This window comes from Chanodichthys erythropterus, chromosome 1 (genome assembly GCF_024489055.1).
Source record: "Chanodichthys erythropterus isolate Z2021 chromosome 1, ASM2448905v1, whole genome shotgun sequence".
NCBI classification, from domain to species: Eukaryota; Metazoa; Chordata; class Actinopteri; order Cypriniformes; family Xenocyprididae; genus Chanodichthys; species Chanodichthys erythropterus.
The window spans coordinates 14,466,808-14,491,983 of NC_090221.1; the positions used below are offsets into that span (position 1 = coordinate 14,466,808).

The 25,176-nt window shown below is 36.7% G+C and overlaps 1 protein-coding gene across 6 annotated transcripts in view; it reads right to left on the reverse strand.

Moving 5' to 3' along the window:
• The window catches only part of elf1 (E74-like ETS transcription factor 1), a 43,630-nt gene that overhangs the window by 16,677 nt on the left and 1,777 nt on the right, over window positions 1-25,176 (reverse strand). Inside the window, exon 2 of one of the 6 annotated variants that reach the window (XM_067388423.1) lies at window positions 18,533-18,701. The exons of 1 other annotated variant lie outside the window; for it this stretch is intronic. The gene's annotated coding sequence lies outside the window, so the exon portion shown is untranslated. 4 more of the 6 variants (XM_067388413.1, XM_067388430.1, XM_067388447.1 and 1 more) reach the window with 4 other exon arrangements.

A 25,176-nucleotide genomic window follows, 5' to 3' on the forward strand; every position in this document is an offset into this window, starting at 1 on the left:
AGCTGCCTCAAAGTCAGACTCTGAGGAAGTCTGGCTGGGCAGAATGTAAATGGACGAGTGGAAAACGTACTCTGCTTTCCAGCAACACATTCATCACTGGCACGCTTCACTTTCTTTGGCTCGGACTCCCATTTACCCTGTGAGATCACAACAATACAACTGTTGCATCACTGTGTCACCCTGTATTCACTAGGGATAACCATATATGAAAAATATTATTTAAACAATATTTTAACTGTAATTTTTAAAATATTCAAAGAACTATTTTAATTACTTGTATAAATAATATTTATATCATTTTAATATTATTTAAAATTATTTTAAATATAATTTAAATATTTACTTAATTATTTAAATATATTTGTAAATTAATTATCATAATAAAATAAAAAAATATATTGTTTTATTATTTATTTAGACAAAATAATACACAATTTAAATTGATCGACTATATCATTAAAAAAAAAAATCGGCTAATAGTTTTCAGGTAGAATTTTAATATTGGTATAATATAATCTTATTCACACTATTCTATTTGAATAGTGTTTCAAATAATAGACAAAAAATACATAAGCAGCAAGGCAGCTGGTCTACTGTCATTTTGAATAACTGGTTTAATTCGTCAAGGTTCAGATGTAATAAGTGAACCTCTTCATTGGCAGTGTGGAGGAGGGGGTAAGGGGCATGGATCGCCACAGGATATGAGATCACCCAGCCTGATCAAAGGGGTACTGTAAACAAGGTTGGGTTATCAGTCACATGTGTAGAAGGGCCCGAACACACCCTCATCCAAAGTCCACATTCACTCCTCACACTGAAGCCAGCTGTACTACGGAAACCCAAAAACACAAGAATAACAGGCCTATGAGAGAAAGAGTACCCTCTGCCCAGCCCTGAGGCAGCGAGAAGGAACAGAAGGGGCTGCAGTCTGGTTAAAGATTAAACAAGTGCAGTGGGGAGAGGAGAGAAGGTCTGGACGAACAACTGAAAGGGGGTGTAAAATGGCAGCGGAAGGGGCCCATGTCTCCTCTGTGGCAGGGTGGGGCTTGTTTGCTTTGAAAGGGCAGTGTGTGTGTCAACAAGTGCATACCAGGTTGAATGGTGTCTGGGGGGTTGGGGTATGTGGGGTGGGTGGGTACAAGGGTTTAATGGTGGCAGTTAAAGAGAATAGGAAAGATAGGTCCGTCTGGGTGGCAGGGAGGTCAAACGAATGTTCTGTTCAGCTCAGACTCTGCCTAAGACCCCTGTAACAGCTGGAGTCTCGTCCTCAACATGTGGCCTTGTGCGGCCTTGTCTCTCCAAGAGAAGAACAGGATGGTGTATGCCATGACAGAGAGGCCCAATCTATTATTACCACTAACCAGACGGCCCCCCCAAGAGCCCTTCGGCTTTGCCTCCCTTCCCACAGCATGGGGCCAACATCTGGAGCACCCTGCTGAAGGTTTCTTCGCTCTGAATTGGTCAAGACAAGCTCTTTGTAACAATTATTCATTTTCTTGCTGCCACAATGCTCTGGGAGTTACTAGGTGGTTGCTAGGGCATTCTTGTTGGTTGCTAGGGGCTTACGTCAAATCATCTTTAAGTCTTTTTGATGATCTGGTAAACTATAATTAAAGACATTCTGTCCAATGGCTCATATTATACTTTTAAACAATTATGTCTAAATAAATAAAACAACTGCTACAAGTGCTACATTTTAGTGTGCAGAATAAAATATGGATATTTTCTATTGGTCCACATACATCTTATATAGTCGTTCAAAAGGTTGAGGTCGGTGAGATTTTGTAATGTTTTTGACCTTTATGCTCACCAAGGCTGCATTTTTCAATCAAAAATACAGTAAAATATTGTTGTGAATTTTGTGAATATTTTTAAAATTTAAAATAATGCAACGCTAAGTTTTCAGCAGCCATAACTTCAGTTTTCAGTGTCATATGATCCTTCAGAAATCATTCTAATTTACTGATTTGGTGCTCAAGAAACATTTCTTATTACCAATATAACGATAACAGTTGTGTTGCTGAATATTTTTGTGAAACCTTGAAAAAAAAAAAAAAATAGGATTGATTCTTTGATTAATAAAAACTTCAAAGGAACAGTATTTATTTGAAATGGACATTATAGATGTCTTAACTGTAACATTTGAACAATTTAATGCATCCTTGCTGAATAAAAATATTAATTTCTTGTAAAAAATCTTAAACTTTTAAATGGTAATATAGACCAATACAATAACTAATATTATATATAGCCTATATATATATATATATATAGGCTGACGCATCATATGTCACTATATATTGGTTTTCTAAATATTGCTCGGGTTTCTACCAATTTCTCTGGTCTGTACTACCTTTTAAAAGTTTGAGATTTTTTAAAAGAAAATGAAAGGATTAATTTATCTTAAAACAATCTCAAACTTTTAAACAGTAGTATAGGACAAATACAATAACTATATCGGCTGATGCATCATGTGTCCCTCCCTATATATATATTGGTTTTCTAAATATTGTTTGGGTTTGTACTTCAATGACTAAAGCAAATCTATGTGGTATTTAGAGCATTTTATATCAAGTAAAATTACACCTCTTATCAACAAACAAATAGCCGTAGTATAAACAGTGCTAAAAAATGATAACTATATGATAACTATCTTGATACCCCAGGCAAATCAAGACCACACAGAGTTGGTCATGCCTACCTCTGCAGTCTGGGAAAGCACTCGCCCATGAAGTCTCCATTGCATGAGCCAAGGGTCATAAGTCGCCAAACAAGAGCATGGCTGAGTTCTGCCTCCTCCTTTACAGACAAGCTCAAAATGGCCTCATGTCATTTTCGGTTCTTCTTTTCAATTCAAAAAGCTCTCCGTACCTCAAACTGCAGCTGTGTATGCCACAGCCAAAGCTCGCAGCTTGAAATTCTATTAGACCTCGCCATGGTCTACAACTCAGCTTTAGAGTAATGAAGTCATTCACACCATTTGACGGTGATGTGCTGGCAAATGAAAGCGTGATATGGGATTGATGAGAACATTTCACACAGAGAGATGAGCCTAGTGGGGAGCAAAATTGTGCAAATCTGTGATTGAGCGCACCATGCTGCTCTCCACGCTGATTCCCAGTTGTATATAACGAGACCTCGTACCGGGCACACGGTGAGTGATCTACACCACCATGACGGCAGCCTACAAACGATACAAAGGGATGCGACAACAGTTGCCTAGTCCCAACATGTGCATGCAAACAAATGAGCTAAAGCAAAGGCCTACTGCACGTCATCCAGAGGCGCCGAGAGGGAGGTAGAGTTACTCAGAACTCAAGACTTCAGTAAGCAAACACTCTCCAGGGTGGGGCTTGCATGGAATCACTCCATGGCTGAGGTCTGCCAAGGATACACACTCAGTAAACAAGGTAAAAATATGAGGTGTATATGAAAAAGGTCTGTCTGAGTCCTAACGCAACAGCTGATACGAGTCTGGCAAAGCGCCTAGTCTGTGTTGTCAAAACAAGTAAATATGAAGCAATACGCTGACTACAATTTTGGATAGAATAACCAGTTTTGAAGGGAGAATGACTGCGAACAAATACATCTTACTCTATTGACCCTGTCGACCCATTTGCCCCTGTAGAGTCCTCAGCTGAGTTCAGTGTTGACCATGAAAGGATGTAATTTTAGCCAACCGAATGACTAAGCCATGAGTCACCCTGACAATGGAATTTAATCACGGAGCGAGCAAATTCAAACACGAATGATCATCTAACATAGGTGAGCGGTTTGATGGGAATGCTTATGGATTCAAGATGTGGTGTGATCGTGAGCTGCCTTATTCTGATGACATAACCAGGATGGATGGAGATGCAGGGTGAAGCAATCTCTAGTTACTCTGTGGGGAGTGACGTCATGGTAATAGTGACGTCAACGCATTTGAGAAAAACTAGTGTTGAGTGCCTCTCAAAATAGCTTGGGAAACTAAGGCTTTGGAAGAGACACTGACTAAGAAAAAGCAAGAGGAATGTGAAGCTCTTTTCTTGTTCAGTCAGGAATGGAGGACTGGCATTCCTGGCATTTCAGAACATGCCAATCTTGAGTGTTTCAGCAAAAACACACTACACAATGCTCGCTTCACCATCAAAATGTGACATTAAAACACCTCCAGTGAGCCAGTGAACATATGTGTGTCTTGTGAGACATCTTAAAGCTTGTTCCCACTTACCAAAGGGAAGAGAAACAGTGAGGGTGGAATTATGTCAACAGTACTCTTTCAATCAATATGGAGGACAAAGCCTCTTTCAACAAGGTCATCTGCTTGACTCAGCAGAACATGGATGTTTTTAGCCCAGTTCCTGTGAGGATGTGACACTTCAACTCAAGTGAAGTCCTGTAATGCAGCGATAATGAACTTCGGCTGTCAGAGGTTGGACAAACTCATCTATAATATGGTCAACAATCATTTAAACAGTCCTGACAAAAGCTACTAGCCTGCTGCTGCTTTATGTACAAGTAATACCAATATAAGTTAAGTTTTACTACATTACCAATTTTGAATAATATACAACTGAACAACTTTCTTTTAAAATATTTATTATTATAATTATGTTCAAAAGTGTGGGACAGTAGGATTTTTTAATTATTTTTAAAGAAGACTCTTACGCTCATCAAGCTGCATTTGTTGGATCAAAAATAGAATACAAAAAGTAAAATGCCAATTTGGAGCTCAAGAAACAGTCATTATTACATCATTATTATTCATGTTGAAAACGGTTGTGCTTTCTAATATCTTGGTGGAAACTGTTACTTTTTTCAAAATAACAGCATTTATTTGTATTTTGTAACATTATAAATGTCCTCGCTGAATAAAAATTCCACTTTTGAATGGTAGTTTAACAAATTAAACAGGCAATCAAACAACAATACAATATGATTTATAACAAAATGAGTTTGAAGTGAGTGATTTGTTTTCTCTTTTCATTAACATTATTGTTTGATTAATATTAACAATATGTGTATTAATTAATGAATAGACAGTGGGAGGTCAAATAAGCTGCATGAACTGCAAAATGCACAGATCCAGTTTTTTGACACATTTACTGTCCCACTTGTTGACATTAATATAAAACGAAACTGACTGATACATTAATAGCTCACCAAGATGAGCATTATGATCAAAAAGCCCATGTGCCTGTTCATGCACGCAGCCACATTACTGCGTTACTAAGTTTGCATGCAATGATGGGCGAGCAGCACCTGAATATGCAAGTCCAAAAGCAGTCTCTTGTCAGTAAAAAAAAAAAAGCGATGGTACCATACTGAGTACTGCAGAAACACTATAAGGTACATGTCTTTTTTAGCATCGGCACTAGTAGTTGACATAAGAAAGGCTGTCTTTCTCTTCTTCTAAAAGTGATGTGAAAGTATCACCATCACACACCCCTTTTGTTGGTCACAGAAGTGGAGAAGAGTGTATTATACATCAGGGAGAAAGGTCAAGGGCCTGTGAGGCGAATGTTTGCTAATTCAACAGAACAAGAGAGATGGCAATTAATGAGACAAGCTTGCAAGCAACTCCCATGGCCACATCACTCTACAACAACACGATATAGCAACTGCCACAGAAGTCGACAATTCACGGTGTGTTTTCAATACAGCCCCAAAAAGTGTTTTGAGGATAAAAACATAAAACCATGTAAGATTTAAAAAAGGGCATTATAAAAACTCAAGCAACCTTTGTGAAGGAAGGGGGATAAAGAAAAAAAAAAGGGGGGGAGAGAGAGAGAGACAAACACGTTGCTTCGAGAACCGCCACTTCTGCCATGCTAAAACTGAGAGAGAAGAAAGGCTTTACCTTCTGCTACATTTGCAGCGTATGAAGCAAATCTGATCTCACAAGTCTTGTACTTTTCCACTCCCCCTCAAGGCGCTAGAAAAAGTCAAGAGGCCCACACCCACCTGAGACAGGAGCTGTTATCTTTGAGCCTGGAGCTCAGCTCTCCAAACATTAAAGGCTGGGGAGGAGAGACTGAGGCCAGATGAAGGCAAAATCGCTGCCACTAAACTCATTAGGGTCTAAAGACACTTGGTTAACACCAGTTGTGTTCATCTCTCCCAGATGGAAACTTGTTGGAAGAGATGTCAGAGAGCATCCACCCTAATGGAAACGTGATTCATGGTTTTCCAAACAATTTTAAGCTGATTCAAACTGCATTTTATGAAAATGTCAGCCAACCACTTTTCGTTTATCTGGTGCTAGAGGTTAAAAATAGATGGTTTACTACCTAAAATTATACAACCTACACTATGAAATGAGTTTCTAGTTCTAGTTCTAGTCAAACTTTAAGCCATGGTAAAGGAACCCTAAAACTAAACACATTGAAATGCAAAAGGAAAAAGAACAGCCACAACTGACCTGTGAATCGTGCAGTGACAGGAAATGCATCACTGAGCAGTCGGTTTCTGCTACTTCCTGACTGTTAGACCACAAACAAGCGAACACTTCTCTCTCATTTTGAGAGTGGAAACTTCTTCCCCTTCCTCTTAGATTCCGTATTTCTCACTTTTTTGTTTTCGACAAGTTTGACTGCCATTTATTTTTATTTGGTTGGTAACAACTAGTGGAAAAAAACATGCTTTAACAATAACAGCATGGCACACAGTCTACTCATAAATTCACATTTGCTGCGCACACACCCAAAATAAAAAAAAAAAAAAAAAAAAAAAAAAATATATATATATATATATATATATATATATATATATATATATATATATAAATTTTTTTTTTTTTTTTTTTAAAAAGGGCCCCCTACTCTCACTTTAACCCCCTCTTCATCACCATCAGATCATGCCACCTTTCAGCGGTTTGTTTCTGAGAAGAACAAAACAAGTCTGGTTCTCGGAATTCTAAAAAAAAACCTTCACTTGTCTCTGATATCATCCCACTGAGATCATTCCACCACACTCACAATCAAACATTGTATTATCAACTAAAACCAATGAGATTAAGACCGAGCTCACGAACACAAATCTCATGATTTAAAAACACATATATTTCTCAATTAGACTTTTATAGACTCAATTCCATGTAGTATGGGGTTAATTACTGAGAAAACAACATGAGGAACAGAACTTGGTGCACCCTTACTCACTTCCTCTCTTACATCTCTCACTCTCAGGGTTCATCTCCTGCTACTAATCGCTTAGCTATTTCCTCTACGTGGATGTAGTGTCCTCAGGCATTGGTACAGAAGCTGATGGGCAAGAGAAGGGCTGATGTTTAAAAATGTAAGCAGATTATATCTTACCAGCAGCGAGCTGACCTCAACTGATGGACTTCTTAAAAGGCACATGGTGTGTGCTACATAATGTTAAAAATGTTCTTCCCCCTGATCTGTTTCTACTATGTGGCAACAGGCCGCACACCACAGATAGGAAGACACGTCAGACTTGTGAAAACAGGACAGGAAATTGCCACAGGGGCTAAAAAAGACAAAAGTTCTTGTTGTACTTCAAACTTTGAGGCCCAAAAGGTAAAAGTTATCCAATTCAAACCCTGTCTGAGATGGTTTCATTTTGACGTGCTGCTTGAAGATCCTTCTAGCATATAATTGTTGGAATCTTTTGAACTGCATCTGTGTCGTTTCCAGTGGCATAACATTTTTTTTAAAAACATTTCAGTTATTTCAGTACAAAGACAAAATATTTTGGCTTCTATGCAAGAACAATTCAGAGCATGACAAGACTGGAGAAACTCAGGGCTTTCAGCCTGATACTGACTTCAAACTCATAAGCCAAGTCTTTGCACCTCCCTCTTACTCAAAATCATCTGACCATGTTGAGAATCTGTAATCTGTTACATACTGTGTGACACTTTCATTGTTTTGTTCTGCTTATGATTTATTTTCTGCAAAAATATCTAGAACATTTATCTCACACTTGAAGAAATAAAATTCAACTAACTTCAACATGCATAGGCTTCAAAGCCTGTTTGGTTCTAATGTGGAACCTGGTAGAAATCAAGGCTGGTTCACTGATAATGCCACCCTTGATAAATGGGGACGTTCTAGCTCTCCTGAGGCAGTATTTATCATGCTTTAGTCTATGGCGACATATGTACTGTTGTGAAATAGCGCCACCCCCGCCATCTTGACTCACCCATCCCTGATGTGTTTACACTCATACCAATACCAACATGTCACAGCATATGTCTGCACAAGGAGGGAAAAATGCACCCTGAATACAGCAACAAAACATGTCTGCCTTGCACTTGCATGCTCCAGAATAAAATTCTAAGAACCCTAAAGAACCAGTGATGATACGGCTATGTTTTGGAAGTTTCGTTCTGTGTGCTTGAGGCCTTGTGGAAAGAAAAAAAAAAAAAAAAAAAACATATGTGAGAATCAAAACTCTTCCCTGAAATCAGCTAAAAATCTGAAGAAAACTGATATGTTAAATGCAAAGAGCATTCCAAACAGGTCTGGACATAAACTTCATGAGGCGTCCACATGGGAAAAAGCTGCACTTTTACGAACTGTCATTACAATCTATCTAAACCAATCTTAGGTATTGCGAATTGTTATTAATTTAGTAATTTTATTTGCCATATTTTTTGAGACAGACAGACAGATAGATACATAGATAGATACATAGATAAAAACAAGCCGACTAAATTCACACCTAAGAACTGGCACCTAAAACTGATTGACGTCATTATCCTCCTGACTATAACTGAATTAGCAACCCATATCTGTCTTTGTATTTATCTAGTCCAACAGACATTGATAAAACCATCATGCTCTAAAACTAAGTCATACAATCCTTGCTGTGTGGCACTAGCACTCCTCGATTATTATGCATCATAAAATACTTTATAGCTGACACAACTGGCCCAAAATAACTGACATTCATGGCATTTATCATAAGTTATGTAAGGATTGCCTTTGGCCCGGTAGAGCTACAAGGGCCATGTGCAATATGTGGTGCAGTTCTCTTCTAGTCACGTCATGCGGTCTTGACAATGACAATATGGAAAAACAGGAGCAACATGAAAGGAGGTCACTTGCATTTCCATATCAGTTACATGGTATAAATCTGTAGACTAAGTACAAAAAAGTCCATCTATATTCAGTATAAGCATGCTAACAAAGGCCTGGGACTTAACTAGCTCTTCGATATGAAGTAAGACCTGGAATATACCATATATTAAATGCATAATTCAATCAGCCGATTCATGTTATATCTCCAAAATGGCACGGGTTTATTAAACTACCAAATATACTTCATATAAGCTCTAACCAACATGTGGTATTGTCCATGAGTCCACTCACTCTGATTGTGGTTATGTATTATTATTTTGTGAGAGGCTGATGAGTCCACAGTACTGTAAGTGATTTGTTTAGACAGCTTTCAGAACCATGCTGGTTAATAAAATCCCGTGGGGAGGGTGTACAGGAGGAACTTTCTTTTTACCAACTAACTGGATCCTAATTGCATATAATTATTCAACCCATGATCTAACTCTGCAGCTACTGTGACAAAAGACACATTTTCAGGTGTTGAACCAGAATAACATTCTCAATGTTATGAAATCTTGTATGCGTACTAATCATTTTCTTAATTGGACGGACGGCATGTACTCTTGATACAATACTCATTTACTGCTGGAAATGTTTGAATGAGCTGATGTGAATGTTGGCCCGGGCATCACCTGTGTAACCTGCTGAGAAAAACAGCGCAAAGCAAACACCACCGCAATAAAAACACCATAATAAAATAACGCTCCCCTTCCCTCATTCAAATCTCTCAATACAAGAAACGAAAGAGGACTGGAGTAATAAAGAATAGCTCTAATGACTTCCAGAGAGCAGTGATCGGAGAGAGATTACACGGTGCCATTTTGTTGTCGTTGTTTGTCAGTTCGTGAAAAGGCGGTATGCAGATGCTCGTGGTGGGGTTTTATTCAGGTCAATATTTGAGAAGGAACACTAGTCTTTGTAGTGCCATCGTTTGTTCATGATAGCAACGAGATGAGAAAAGCCAACAATAATATGTGAGGCCGTAAATGAGGGGGCTTAAAAAGCAGCAGTTATCATCTCAAATCTACTTATACAGATAGTGACAATATCCTGAAGTGAGGCAAGAACTTCAAAACAAACAAATGATTAAAATATAGTTAGTAAAAACGTAGTTATCCATCAAATCAGCAGAATCTGATAGTAAAGCATTTGGGTTCACTGTAAGGTACCAATAACAAGGCACTAATTTGTGCGTATGCAATAGACAGAATATCTCTTGAGGACTGGGAACACTAAATGAGACTCACAATGAAAATGTAAACAAGGAGTGGCTGTTGCTAAGAGACCGGTTGTGAGGTGACCTATAGCATGTTGAGTGATATGACACAGATACAATGGGTAGTTGACATTTAAGCATGAAAAGTAAGGACTGAAAATAAGATATGATAAACATTTAGTCATAACATGTGGGTGATAGCACATAAAAATCATCTCATAATTTTACCATATATAATTTAAAAGACTTCTGCCAAAGGCTAACATCTCAACTATCATTTTTAATATTTTTTTTTTGCAACACAACTGACATTAACTAATGAACATAGAGTTATTTTTCAAGCAAAATTAGGTCAATAGGTGGCCTGAACTGAAACCATCTGGCATCCTCATTCCATAGCTAGTGTGATATGGCAAAGATCCTTTCAATTCATCTAATAAATATATAGTGTTTTTCACAAGAAAAAGTGTCCAAATGACCGGCCAAACAAAACTTAATTTATGTTATAGTTTTGGATTAAACTTTTTGAACACTGATAATGTACTTTTTAAAGACACTTCTTGATGAAGATGTAAAACCTTTAAAGTAGCTGTAAATATGACTTTTTGGGAGGTGGGGGCGGTAAACAACACTCTCAGGTCTGTAGAGTTTCCATGGGTCTGCAGTGTTCTGGGATTTCAATTTCCCACAGCTAAAATATGACACTACTGCAGCCATCTTCAAACCACACTCAGTAAAATACATACAGGGATTATTTTAGTCAGCTTACAAAGAATATTTAGTCACCCCAATAGGTTGTGATATAACTACAGAATTTGTGAGTATATTTTCCTCTGGATGATGTAATGTGTTTCTAGACTAACTGAGGATGCTGTGTTCTTAAACTAGACACATTTGGACCTATTAAACATACAATGGTAACTCTTTACAATAAGGTTCATTAGTTAACATGAACTAACCATGAGCAATACATTTGTTACAGCATTTACTAAACTTTGTTAAAGTTAATTTGAGTTTCATTAACTAATGTTAACGAAACTCAAATTAACTTTAACAAAGTTTAGTAAATGCTGTAACAAATGTATATACTGGCCTTAATTTTTTATTTATTTTTTTCCCTGAAAATCAAAAGAGGCCAAAAAATAAACACAAATGTAATCATTCCTCTTCTACAACAAACAGAAATTTAGTTAGAATCTACTATAAGAAAATATAAAATATTATCCTTTGAAAAAAAAACTCTAAATTGGACGCTAAAATGTATAGCATATACCAAAAATCTAAAAAACAAACAAACAATATCTGACTTTCCAACAGTCAACCTTTTTATTTAGCATAATTTACCGATATGATTCTGTACATGCAAACCATAGCTCACATCAAAACCATACATCCTAATTTTAAAACTCAGTTAAAAAAACTCACATTAAACCATCAGAAACTAACACTTTTTCATTAGCAAGCCTTTTTAGAGCTGTGTGACTTGTGGTTTAATGTTCTGTTAAACACAACCACCCACAGCATGCTCAAAGCCTGCGTGCGTTTCACTAAAATGCTAGATACTTGCTTAGCTGCTCACCACACGTGTTGCTTTAGAGCTTGCGAAATGGTTGCTTCTATTCACAACTTTAAAACTGTGAAGCTTTTTGTTTTCAGTCTTTGTGAGCCTGAATTGCATGTAATTACATTTCAAGGCTGGTATCTGCCCTGAGCTGTTCCTATGAAAAACAATGAATTGTCATGATGATGATAACCAGTCACATGTTTGTGTATTTGTTGTTTACCAGGCAGAGTAGAATATTAGACAAAGGGGTTGCCCCTACACTGTATATGGGAGGTAACCACTAGTCCTCATCTGGTCCATCTCTTAAGTACTCATTAGCAACACACACATACAACTGTTTACAACTAAAACTCTAGATGAAAACAAGTCTATGTCTGGGCCTAAGCATCCAAGAGACTGGTACACAACACTAAACTGGTGTCAGAGGTAAATGAGAATCCATGTTGCTTTGAGTCTGGAAGGGTGCAATGCTGACAGTATTCCTCCTAAATGAGAACGCCAGGCGGCTGACTTGACTCAAGAGTTGCAGTAGAGCAGGTTACAAAGAGACAGAGGCCTTTCTATCAAAAGAGGAAATGCTTGCAACTGTTTTGACAAAAGATAGGCGCTCTGGAAAACACAGTGTTTGCAATGCACTGTTTCATAAGACTGATTTCAATACAGTTTCTTTGGGTGGTTATGGCTATTTGGTTAACTTTTTGGCACTTTGTCATGAGATGCTTGACAATGTGATGTTTTTTGTGACTAATTTAGTGATTACAGTCTAAGCAAAAAAAGACTAAGTAGTGTGGTTTGCATGGGAAGTGGTCTGACATATCATTCATCTGCAAACATGTGACATATAGCACATCTTTGGTAAGATCCAACAACGGTAATGTGGAAAGTGATATTTAATTTCTGACGGTAACATGCTCAGTGAAGGACATATAAGCATAAAAAGACACGTTCAATGATCAAAAAAACACGTTTAGTCATTCTAAAGTTGCGGTTTCAGGGGCAAAAAATAACTATTGTATATTGTCATTAGTGTAGCGATGTATGAAGCACAGCTCACACAAAAGTCACTTTCAAACCAAGCAGTTTTTTGATGATAAACACTGTGAATGAATGTGGGTAAAACTTTCAAACTCACACAAAATTCCTATAAAAAATTTGCAGATCGACAGTAAATGTGTCCTTAAGAGTCCTTAACTGAACCAAAAGTGCAACAGAGTTGGTTCTATTAAGTGGATCTGAAAGTAGACTTAAAGAAGTTTCTGTAGAACTGCCAACTTCTCAACCAATTAATGTTCCTATTATTGAAGCATACTATTTGATAAGATTTTTTTTATCTCAATTTCCCAAAATCAAAGTAAAACCTGGTGTACCACATGATAATCTATGCCCTTGGGAACAGGATGTAAATGAATGTTCTCAACTCTAAAACAACAGAAAGAACCATTCAGTGGGCAGTTTCAGTGGAATATCACCCACCAAGGCTTGAGACAAAAACAAAACGGGTGTAGCAGGTGGGTGGGAGTCGTCAACTTCTTCAACAAAAGGGCATTTCCAAGACGAAACTGCAGGCCACTCTTCCTTATGATTCTCTTTGGCTAAACTGACTGACCATTTGTTCCGCTTTCTTTCCTAAACCATGATGTTATGTATGTTTTGGACAAAAACACATTATCTCTAGTTGTTTGTATGGATTAAATATAAAATAACTGATCTTCTCTACACATTCTCTCATTTTCTTCAAGTTGATACTGAATTATGTAATCATCTGTGATAGCAAATCTTCTGCCAGTATATCTGATACCTGAGAATCGAGGTATGCCAGTCTGAGCTTGTTTTAGGAATCATACAGTTTCGACACTGAGAATGTGTGTTGCTCAATGGAAATGGGGAGAGCAGTATGAAAATGTGATGCAAATCTGCCCAAGCAGTCAACAGCATATCGACAAAGAAATGACTACTTGGACTACTTCAACAGAACACTACTGCTTTCAGTAAAAATTCAAAAGATACCCAACGGCAACACAATTGTTATCTCATATGGTGATCTCATATAACTTTTCACTTATAAATAGTCTGGGATTTTGCATACTGTAGTCATGGTCATATTAGAGACATTTAAACTGTAGTCAGTTTCAACGTTTCTAAACATTTCTTTGAGTATTATATCACATTGAGAAACTAGCTTTTAAGATTAAGATCTCTCTAAAAAAAAATGTATGCTGTATGACAGGAAATCTTAAACATTAAAAAAAAAAATGCTAGAGATGCCCTCAAAATCTCTAGTTAGCTACCAATCAGGTTCCTCAATCTACAATTCAAAAAACTCAATCAAAACTGGAGGAATGACAAAGCACTAAAAGAACAGAAATACTAACAAACTATAGTCTTCAATATAAGCCTTAGCAACAGTTTCTCATCCACGCTAGAGCTGCACAATATATCAAAATTATCTAAACATCGCAAATGGACATACCAAGATATGCATATCGCAATGGCTTGCGATAATTGCATGATTTTAATATTTCAAAAGATTACAAAAAGTCCAAGTTTTAGGTCGACACAGAGAGTAGACTGGACACGTGACTGTTACATACATGTGACATGCTTAACGTTATTAGCCGCAATAAGTGGAGTAGTCACGCACACAGAAAGCCGCCTATCAGACAGCGTGTGATCCTGAATTCAGTTCTCTTACGCATCTTATGGTCAAATACATACAAAAATTATGCAAAAATGCCCATCTTAGTGAGTAATTCATGTAAACACAGTTATGCCTAAACCATAAATGGACTAAACAACTGAGAAAGAAAGTACACATGTAACAATATACTGGATCCGTACAGCTCCTAAAGTGACAGCAGCCTAATAAACCTGCTTACGTCTGTGAATAACTTTTGTAGCTTTAATAAGAATCAGCATACATTTAATCCATACAGTGAAGACTACGCTGTTTTTTTATAATTGATTATTCAATTTCTGTTGTTAAATAAACCTCATCAAACATTGCATTATTTAATGAGTTATCACATATCGCATTTTTCTTCAATATTGTGCAGCCCTAATTCATGCCACACAATGCTGTGACAGGAAGAGGACAAATATTCTTTCTCAGGCCCAGCCCTCTTCTGTTCTCCATGCTAGACCAGCTAGAGCAGTATGGTCCACCCCTCCTGCTCAGCAGGACCTAATGATCCAATTACAGGCAAGGACTTGTTGACGCTGTTTTATGTGAAGAGCCAACCTGACACTACTGGCCTCGCTGCCAACTGTGACAGAAACTCAGACCTAAAGAGAAGGCCCAAACAAAGCAATCTGCAGCACAGGGGCCTGTGTTTGACTACTAGCCAACTCCAGGTGCCCTGGCTCATTTACAAAACAAATCAGGGATAGTCGGGTGGGGGGCATAATAGTTGGAGTGGTGTTGGTATCTCCAGCCTAACAGGGGGTCTGACAAGATAACACAGCCATTTAAGTAAAATCTGATTGCCCTGAACACCTGAGGTCATATGACATAGGGTGTGTTGGTTGGGGGAAAATACCCTAGAAGTCCATGTTTTCTGACCTCCACCAAAATTCTTTCATATGTGAATCTGACTGAACACAAAGGATGTTTTAAAAATCAAATGCACATGAACAATTTTGCATGAACAATCATGAATATAAGAAGCTCATTATGATTAGTTAAAAATCTATAAAAGACCTCAAAAATCTAATTAGAAATATTACCAAAACAAGCAATGGCATTAGCCTAAAGCTGATGCCCACGTGACTGTCTGTAACTTCAACAAAGATATTAATTTGCTTAAAACTTTCAGTATCACTCTTGGCCACATGCTTGAACATAATCATGTCAAAAAATTATTGTTTTGTCTAGGAGACTTATTTCCCTACTACTTACAAGCTAGTCTCAGCACATTCCATGGAGATGATGACAAAAGTTACTATAGCAAATATGGTGTCAGGCATAATTACACGTGGTGAAGTCAGTCAAAATGACGTTCTGCGAAGGTTATATCTCAAAAAAAAGAGAAAGAGCAAAAAAGAGGTGCTCGGGTACAATGACTAGATTTGTTTGTCACTCTCCTCTCTCCTGGGTTACTGTGGTTTCGTAGAACAACTGGATGAGCAACATTCAGACCAGGTTTCACGGCAATGATGAGGCCTGATAAGCCAGTCTAAAAATCAAACTGAAATCTACAAGCCCACGTAATGGAATCAATGACACTCTACAACAGCAAAACCGCCACTTACGTGAAGAAAAGGTACATTGGTGCTAAAGTTAATTGTATGCATTGTGCATAGTTGGCAACTTGGTAAGCATATAGCTTAAACAGGCAAATATGTAATTGAAAAGTTTATTTTGACACTGCAACCCACTCTAACCGTCGTATGGGCTTGGTCAACAGGCTTACAAAACATGATTGCCTACCTCACTCTTGGTACCCATATAAGGCAATGATACTTTGCAAAACATGTGACTATAAACTTGTAAATATGCACACTATATCATAAATATGTTTCGTTAGATTTGTACAACTGCAAAATGGTCTTTCATGTAGGGAAAACAGCACTAAACCTGTTTTTACACACGTCTGTAGCAATTTATAATAAAATTGTGAATCATTCATACAATAGTTGATTATTAAAAGGTAGACTAAACGCACAGACTATCGATACTTAGCAGCATCGTAATAAAATGTATATTGAAAACTGTATTTCTATGTTGACCTAAAAAAACCCAGAAAATGTAACTTCATAACAAACGCAATGTATATTGCCTATACAGGTATATGAAAAAAATATGAATAATGCTTTCAAAGCAACGAATGCAGACAACAGATACTTCACGCTAACAGATATACAACTGAATAATATTATGTCATAAAGATATAAAATGGTCACTAACCTTAAACGTTCAGTGGTTTCATGTCAAACTCCATGGCTATGGAGCAAAACATTAATGAAAATGTTGGAAAAATGAGATAAAAAAGAAATTATCTTAAAAAAAAGAGAAAGATTATGTTGACGGGAGTAAAAAAAAAATAAAAAATAATCCAAGGGTGTGTCTAAAGCGAATCGAATGGCATGTTCAAGGTGTTGAACACTGACCTGCCCTCTGCCTCTCCCACTCACTTCAGTGGTAGTACGAAAGAACGAAAATGAGAACAGAGTAGGGGAGGGCAATGGCTGCGGGTTGAAATCTTTAAAAAAGAGAAGTACTGCAAAGCAAAGCTCTCTCTCACTGTGACTCATCCCCCCCGAGTAACCACTGACAGACAGGCTGTGAAACAGAACTTTAGCTTAGAACCAATCAGATGCAAGGGCAGAACTAATATGCAAATGACTTCAGGTGAGCTCAGGCTGTGGTTTGGATAGGCTGGGAAGGCCAGTGGGGGAGGGGAAACCTGAACAAAGTAACAACCAGACTACACCTTGAGGCTTGAGCTATGCGAGACGGGTAACACAAGACTGGGTAAGAGTGTAAAGGTTTTCATCAACTTGACGTAGACGTGGCAGGAGTAAAGCAGGCATGGGGATTTCCACCCAGATGAAATGCTTTTTTAAAATTAGTTGTTTTGAGGAGAGCGAAAACCAAAATGTATATCAACTGACTAGATCTCAGCACTCAAAAAAGGAACTACAGAGAGAAGGTGAAATGGGAGTGGCCCTGCAGGTCATATGACACCTCATAAAGCAGGCTTTATGTTTGATATGAGGCATGAAAGAGGCCACGCATTATAAAACTGGAAGAGCCGCCCCACCTGGTTGTGCTGTTGAAAAGAACAGCGACAAGAAACACTTCCAATTCATCAGAGGCCCAACCACTGATTTCTACGTCACTACGTTCTTCCAACCAAAGGAAAGGTACTGAATTGTGACTCTGCTGCTTGATTCGGCTATATTCTATTTAAACATTAAGGGATAGTTCTCCCAAAAATGAAAATTCTGTCATCATTTACTCACCCTCATGTTGTTCCCAACCCTATTTGAAGAACTGTTTGAAGAACCTCAATAGGGTCCAAAACCACATCGGATTGAACTAATTAACAGTAAGACATTTTTCAAAATGCCTTCTTTTGCATTCTACAGAAGAAAGAAAGTCTTTCAAGTTTGGGACAACATGAAGATTAATCCCCTGTGCCAAACACTCTATTGAATTGACCAAGATATAAAAAATAATGTCAATCTGCCCCATTCTGACATTAGGTTTTTTCACCCTATCTTTGTGCATATGCAGCCATAGCCTTTGTCAAGCATTTTTATCTGAGACAATCCAGCTGACAAACAGGAAACCAGGGTCTGTGGCATGGTGTGGCTTAGTGAAAAGAGCTGAAATGCAGTCGGTTTTGTCACCATTCACATGAGTAAATGAGATGCAAAGAGACAAATAGTCATTTAATTGACACTTTGCCAACTACAGCAGCGGTTACGTTAGTTAGGGCTTACCGACAACTACCTGCCTCTTTCTGAGAAAATCTTAACTGTACCAATGAACTGTTGGGGAGTAAAAAAAAGAAAAAGAAAAGCAGTCAGGCCACTTGGGTAACCTTCAATCTCGTGGGCGTGTTCTCAACTTGCTTAAGAATCGAAGCCAGTCCATTATATATTGTATACACGCAGTCCTTAACAGACTAAAGAGGATTACAAGGAAGCAAAAAAGGTAAGAAAAGGTAGAAAAATAATTACCATGGCTTGGATTGCTCGGTGGCCTATAATGTTCAATTCAGCATCATGAATGTGATGGAAAATGTGTAAACACACGGCGAGCACCTGCCCCTCTGTGCCAACAATGATATATAAACCGTCTGTGACATCAAGTGGGACATATCAAACAAGTCCAACAGGATCCACATCACTGAAATAAAAGCACAAAGAGATGATTTTTGCATATATTATTAGTATTTTGCTAGAAATGGCAGTGCAACCAACAAATATATAAAAAGAGAGTAAAATTGTCTTATCTCATCTCAGTATCAGTTGATAAACTGTCCAATCCAGTATTACTGTCATTATCTACTTAGTATAATTATATGTTCAAGCCTTAGATCAATAATATAACACCATATAATAGAACATAATATTACTTATAACATAACATATTATTAAAAAAAATGCACTGTCCAGCCAAAAAAACAAAAAAAGGGCAAATGCTTAAGAGATTGGATCAATATTGCCGTGATTATTATGTTACTAGCATGTTATATGTTTGGGAACAATTCTTCTAACACTAATTGATGGAGTGTGTAGCTTTTAATTCCTAAACAACCATGTAGGAAGAAGAAGCATGGTCATATTCTAGGATGACAAAGGCAATATTCATCAGGCTCAAACTGTGAAAGAATGGTTGGTAGGGAGCATGAAGAATCATTTTCACATATGAATTGGCACCTCTGAATCCAGACCTTAAATTCATTGAAAGTCTTTGGGATGTGCTGGAGGAGACTTTAGAGAATTGATAACATCACACCAAAAATGTATTTCCATCAAGAGGAGCATAATTTTTTGGTCAAGACATTGTCTTGACAAGTATTTGTCTATTTAAATCCAATTTAAAATCCAATTTTTATTTATTTATTTTTGGCCGGGCAGTGTATAATATAATATAATATAATATAATATAATATAATATAATATAATATAATATAATATAATATAATATAATATAATATAATATAATATAATATAATATAATATAATATAATATAATATAATATAATATAATATAATATAATATTAGTGCAGTCAATCGATTAAAAATAACTAATTAATCACACATTTTTTCTGTGATTAAAAACATTGGAGTTTTTAATATTGTAATAATTTCACAGTTACTCTCCAAATTAATGTAGAAACAACTTAAAGATGGTATATTTTAAATATTTCTTTAATGGTATCTTTTTATGAATGATGGCCATTATCACCGATACTAATACTGGTACTGATGTCTATATGAAATAGATTTTTTTTTTTTAAAACAATAATTATAGACATTCAGCATTACAGTATAACTAAAAGCTATCAATTTCAACATTTATTATGCTTTAAAAAATAAGAACCTTTAATTTAAGTGAACCTAAAACAATCTTCAAAGAAGATTCAATTTGAGAATTCAATTGCCCTCACAGCAACCAGACCCTGATCACATGCCTCTGCTGACAAAGTTCAAAGACACACCTTTCCTATACAGCCTAAAAATAAAACCAGCCCATTCGCCTTTACTAGCACTGCATGACTGAATCCAAGCTAAACACAGCTGAGCCACAAGAAGGCCTCGTTTTCTGCTGTGTGCCTGTTTTAAAACGTAGATGGCACACTTTGGTTTTGCTCATGTCCGGAGTGGATAATTTTTTTTCTGTTACCTCCTATAAATTTACTTCAAATGAATTGCTGACATAAAAATGTAACTGTGGCTTAAGTACTCTCAGGAATGCTAATGTACACTCATAGGTTAAAGTCAATTTACTCTAACCAACTGACATGTTTTGTCTTGCTATAAAACCTTTACTGTTTATAAGGAGAACAAATAAACTGCAAATGTCTCATTATCAGTGATGCAACAGAGTGAGTGATGCAACAGCTGGTTGCCTTTATAATATTACTCACATCACTGAAAGATGTAAAACACTAGCATAAAAGGATAAGTCCAAAAATAGGCATAGCCTTGAGATAAACGACAAAGACAATGCACTTCTCAGGGCTGGACATGTTGTTTGTCAGAAACTGAGGTCAGGTGGTGAGGCTTTGGGTACAAAGAAAAGCCCTCCCTCCATACCATCCTGGTTAAGAGCAGTCCTCAAAGGACCAAGGGGCAAATGAAAAGGGCAGTGGAGCATTCTAATTAAATCCAGACAGAAGAAACATGAAGTCATTCCATGAGGAAGATGCCGAAATCTACAAGTCTTGTAGAAACTATGGTTTTAAATGGAGATAAACATGCCTGAAATTAGCCTTTTCCACATTTTTATGCCATTTTCACCACAAACATGCCCTTCTAAAGTGCTTGGTGACCAGAATTCAGTTTATTGCGTGCTTCAATACACTGACAAAGTAAAGGTTAATTGAATGCCACACCACAGTCCACAGGATTCCAAGGTAGCAGCCTTTGTAAATACGACTGTGGACCAAAACATTACATCTGGTCAACCTTGAAATCCTGTCAGCTAAGAATGACAAGAAATGTGGGATCATGAACAGATACAACATTCATGACCTCAGAAAGAAATGAGTGGATGTGAAGTGGGATAGCAGGAGTTTCAAAGGAAATTCCATTTCTGCACTAAGGTGCTGAGTCATTCCTTCCATGATATGTGTCAATGACACTTACAGGTAAATAAAGATACTCCCACTGAAAAAAAAAAAAGCCTCCAGCAATTTAGACTCCCATTACAAGTTTTATATATTAACCTACTGCTCCACAGAGTCAAGATTTGTAATCAATGTAATTTAGCAAATTTATAACTACTGGTTAGGTATACAGGAAACATAATAGGTGAATTTAAGCAAGATCATCTGGATCTTGAACAATTGTTTTTAGAATGCTTAGTTTTAGAACAGTTTAAAATTCTGAACAGTTAGAACAATTTGAAAATTCAAAATAAAAATTCTGTCATTTACTCACATTCAGATCATTCAAAATACCTGTCTTTCTTTCATCTGTGGAATACAGAGAAGTACTGCAAAGATTTTGAAGAATGCCAGAAGAGCTATTTTTAAATGTGCACATAAGCAAATGACATTTGAAAACTATGGCTGAGGTAAAGATTATTTAAAATATTTGAGATAAAAAATGTGAGCTAAACAATCTAGAAAGAAAACCGGATGTATATTTTGGATTCACGCATTCGGTCTTAAAGTGACAGCAGCCTATATTCCTGCTGCTTTCGGTGTCATGAATGTTAATCAAACAACAAAAGACAAAGAGAAAAATCACTTTTGTAGTTTTAACACAGATTAATTACATTACAATATATACAGTGAATACTATGCAGTGTTATTTTACGTTTGATTATTCCATTTCTGTACCTCTACTGTTAGACTTACCTGAAAAATATAAAGCACTATTTATTTAATTTGTATCTTTGTTCTATTATATTTATCAATGCTTTTCTATGCATAATCACTACCTACAAAATCACCCCAATCATCCTAGAATTCAATAAAAGGTTTGAACTTTTCCCTTTAAAATGTTTTTTGAGACTTGGATAGGTTGTTTGTGCTGGATAGAATTAACAAGATGACTACAATCAGGTATGTGAAAGGAAAATATAATGAGTTTACACCATGTATGGTGTAACAAGACATCAATGTCTTCTGCATTATCTCTTTCTAATATAAGGAAAATACTATTTGGTCTGCACAAGAAAGTTACTACCTCTTGCCAGACAGTATACGATCCTCACAAAACCTCAACCAATTAAACATTACACAAAGAGCAAGGCCAACATTCCACACAGTTCAAATCACACATCTGTGGATGGAAAGTATTGACCAGAGCAAAGAGGGGGGGAACAATCTAAAAACACAGAGACACTTGACACTCTTTAAAATAATCTAATTCTTTATCAGTCTACCTTGTCACTTATCTCAGACTGTGAAAGTGCCAATCCCTTTTACGCACATTATAGTGAAAAACAACAGAAGCTGAGCCGCTAATGATGGTTGTGGTGTCTGTTTTAGAGCTTAAATGGTCAAATGGTTTGTTTTCTCTCTGAGGGCCAGACACTGGAAAGCATTATGCTAGATGAATACTTAATGTCTCAGTCTATTTAAATAATTTACAACCAAGCCTGAGGGATGAAAAACCAATTGTTCTAAAATTCCCTTTTCAAATATAATCAAAATAAATAATTTAATAGGTAAAGTATTTTTAAAGATGTTTTTACTCTGATTGCTTTATTTTTTCCCCATCTAGCGAGACAGTCACTGAATGAACCTTTTTGCAGAACTGAGTCACGCTGCAGATGATGAACAGTAACAGACTCCAAGCGCCATGATACTTTACACATTAGACTGTTTTCACTTTCAAATTGTAAATCAGACGGATGAATTAGTCACATATGCCACTTTAATTGACCATCTAAATCTCACACACACTCAAGAACATCTGACCCACACACTTCTTTCACACATTGACTTTTAATAAAAAACAAATGTTATAATGTAATTTGAGGTCTACTGAAACAATACGTTTTGGGACCTGAAAACATGAATGTAACTTAAAGATGATTGCATTTTACAAAACTGTCCCTTTAAAAATTCAGTCAATATAACACACTGTCACTGGAGAGCAAATCTTGAAGCTCTTACTGAAAACAGCCATCAGCAATAAGATGTGCCTGCTAAAAAATACACAAGCTTTGCATTTTGTCTTTCGTTAGTCAAAACAAAGGCAGTCGGCCTTGTATCTGCTTAGTGAGACTCCCACATATTTGGCTACTGCCAGCTGTACAGCAAGGTTACAAGAGCATGACATTACACTATATCATTCTATTAATCTAGTGTGAAAGAAAACAGATGACACGATTTCTTTCTAAATTATACAGTTGTGCTATGATGGTAAGGAAATCCATTAGGCTTCAAACTAAGATGATCTTGATCTGGCAACATAGTAGATATGATCACCAATCTCCCCTTCTTACACTACGAATAACTATAATCTTGACAATTTCTTTTAATAAAAATTCTATTAAAGGGACAGTTCACCCCAAAATTAAAATTCTGTCATCATTTACTCACCCTCAAGTTGTTCCAAACCTTACTTCTGCTGATCACAAAAGAAGATATTCTAAAGAATGTCGGTCACCAAATGGTTGATGCCTTCTAGTATTTTTTTTTTTTTTATGTGGAAGTCAATCAACTGCTTGGTTACTGTTATTCCTCAGAATATCTTCTTTTGTGTTCAGCAGAAGAAAGAAAATCTTACATATTTGGAACAACTTGTGGGTGAGTAAATGGTGACAAATTTTCATTTTTGGACTATCCCTTTAGACATGACTAATTACTAAGGAAAGCCAATGCATATATGTATATATATTAGTAATATTACAAACGGTGAAACTTATGACTAATAAGGAAATCCTGATTTGTGTCATTTCAGGGCGATGAGTTTGTGTTCTGAGCAATTTATTTATTGATTGATTTATTTGGAATGTATTTTTATACTTATATACTTATTTTTTTCAACAAATAGGTTTTATACAGGGTTAATAATTCAAAAAAGGTTTATTAGCATTTCTTTCTAACATTGGATTACTATTTTGTTTTCTTGACAAAAAGGAAAACAAAATTACATGGATAGGAAATTACACGGATAAAATGTAACACTATAATTTCATTAACTCATTGATTTGTCTGCAGTTTGACACATTTTTACTGATTATTGATTTCAATATCAAAAATGATTTCTTGCATTTTCAACAAAAACAGTTGTTGCTTTCTAACTGTTAATGTTAGCAAGCTTCATAACATTATCTTTGCGAGAATTTGCAACAACAATGGTGAATACATCACAGAAAACCAAACCATTACGTTTGCAAGAAATAAAAAAACGGATATCCAGAATCGACTAATCAGTTTCAGTGGCAACACTGACACTTCTATCAATTGAGTCATCCTTACTGTTGAGCTCAATATATGAACACCACCACCTTGTGGAAGCCTATATACTTTACGTTTTGCCCGCCCACTTTATGACACAGAGACATAACATTTGTTTTGCTCTTGTCAGTGTTCCACAACTAAAAGATTAATGTCAACGTTTTGAGAAATTACTCAATGGACAATTACTCAATATAGCTGTAAGTTGTATGACAATGGTGAAGTCTTTCCCAGAGAAAAACAGAAAAATGAGGTGTCATATTATGCATGTTGTCCTAGCACACTCATAACTTTGCTGATGCTTGTAGTCTGTCTGCAAGGAGGCGGCTCATGTTGCAGCAAGCTCTCAGCTGATGATGCCCTGGTGATGCAGTTCCTGGATGCAGAGTTTATAAAGACTGATGCCTTCAAATGTGGAGACAAATCAATAACCAGCCCATTAAGTCATATCTCATGTGATTTTCTATACACCATCAGGCCAAGACACAAAGTCAGAGCAGAGTGGAATGAGTTAGGTCACTCTGCCCCATATTTCAAGGTTGGCAGATGGGAGTCACCGTCATGGCCACATATTCCAGCACTAGGGATGTTCCCTACACAGAAGCTTCCCACATACCTCTCATTGTCATTCTGGGATATCTCAGCCACGTGCCTCATCTGCTAAAAGAAGCAGTAAGATCATCTGAAAGCCCCTTTGTGCCTTCTGGCTCTCCAGTTCAAAGGCACAATAGGGT